Source organism: Gossypium hirsutum, chromosome A10, assembly GCF_007990345.1.
Source record: "Gossypium hirsutum isolate 1008001.06 chromosome A10, Gossypium_hirsutum_v2.1, whole genome shotgun sequence".
NCBI lineage: Eukaryota > Viridiplantae > Streptophyta > Magnoliopsida > Malvales > Malvaceae > Gossypium > Gossypium hirsutum.
This window is the reverse complement of record NC_053433.1, coordinates 17,456,665-17,458,313: the sequence shown is the minus strand read 5'-3', so window position 1 is coordinate 17,458,313 and position 1,649 is coordinate 17,456,665. Positions and strand designations below refer to the sequence as shown.

The 1,649-nt window shown below is 35.9% G+C and overlaps 1 non-coding gene across 1 annotated transcript; it reads left to right on the top strand.

Annotated features, from left to right (window-relative positions):
• Positions 1-236: 236 nt before the first annotated feature.
• LOC121209158 (small nucleolar RNA R71) lies at positions 237-343 on the top strand. Its single transcript, XR_005904275.1, has one exon. It is a non-coding gene; the product is annotated as a small nucleolar RNA R71 (small nucleolar RNA).
• Positions 344-1,649: the final 1,306 nt, after the last annotated feature.

Sequence of the window (1,649 nt, the reverse complement as noted above, 5' to 3'; positions counted from 1 at the left end):
TAGATCTACCTGGTTAGATAGCATAGTAACCGCGTCGAGGTTGAAAACACCGGCTGCTTTTGTCTGCTTTGTTCTCATGACTTGCCACTGATAATTATTTAGTGACATCTCTTCTATAAATTCATGCCTCTTCAGGTGTCTTATTATTCAAAGTTCCATCGGCGGCTGCGTCGATAAGTTGCCTTGTTAAGGGGTTCACACCGTTGTAAAAAGTCTGAACCTGTAACCATAAAGGTAACCCATGGTGAGGGCACCTTCTCAATAGGTCCTTGTATCTCTCCCATGCATCATAAAGAGTTTCTAAATCCATCTGCACAAAAGAAGAAATATCATTCCTTAGTTTAGCCATTTTAGTCGGCAAAAAATATTTTAGTAAAAAATTTTCGGTCATTTGTTCCCAAGTTGATTGACCCTCGTGGTAACAAGTTCAACCATTTTTTGGCTTTGTTCCTCAATGAGAATGGAAACAACCAAAGGCGTATTGCATCGTCAAAAATGTCATTGATCTTAAAAGTGTTGCAGAACTCCAGAAAATTCACCAAATGAGTGTTTGGATCCTCGTCCTGCAAACTATCAAACTGAACAATCTGTTGTATCATTTGAATTGTGTTAGGTTTCAGGTCAAAATTATTGCAGAAATAGCATACTCGATTCAGCTCCTATTAAATTAGGTTTAGCATAATCATACATAGTACGAGGAGCAGGATTCTAATTTATTAGATCTGCGGCAACCACAGGAGGTAGCTGATTATTTTGATTTTCAGCCATCCCCTCGGTTGTAGTTTGACTATCATCTTCTTGCCCTTCCTCTATGTATCGTAGGCTTTGCCTTATTTCTCTTCGATTTCTGCGAGCTATGCTTTTGATCTCACTATCAAAAAGTAGAGGTCCTGACGGGTTTCTTCTAGTCATAAACTATAAAAACCTGCTAGAAGAAAATAAAAGAAAATTTTAATAATTTAAGTAAAAATAAATTTAAATTGCAATAAAAATAAATGGCTAAAGTAATAAAAATTAAGCGTTCCTAATATCTTAGTTGCCCGGCAACGGTGCCAAAAACTTGATGTGCGTGATAAGTTTTATATTTATGATTAATCGTACTTGAAAACTAACTATTATCACGATAAAGGCAAGCGCACCTATCAAACAGTAGTATAGCTTATAGCAAGACCGGAATGTTGAACCCATAGGAACTAAAAGTACTAGTATTAACCTTCTTTTTATTATCTAGCCTAAAAATAAGGGGATTTGCTTTATCTAAACTAATTAACTAAACTAAGAATGCACAGGAAGTAAACTGGTGAAATACTTTTTGGGAAACTGATCGATTTAGACAATACCCAAGGAAGAATCCACCTAGACTTCACTTGTTATTTGACTCTAAATTAGACGATTTATTCACTTGACTTGATCCATAGAAATCCCTAATTTATATTATTATCTCTCTCGAGACTAACAACGTCTAACCCTAGGTTGATTAATTGAAATCTCTTTTTAATTAAAACCCCTAGTGTTGCATTAACTCGATTTATGGATTCCCTTATTAGGTTTGACCCTAATCCGACAGATTTATGTCGCCCTATGTCTAGGGGTGCAATCAACTCTGCTTAATTATGCTAGATCTACTATTAGACAGGAACTTTTGCTCC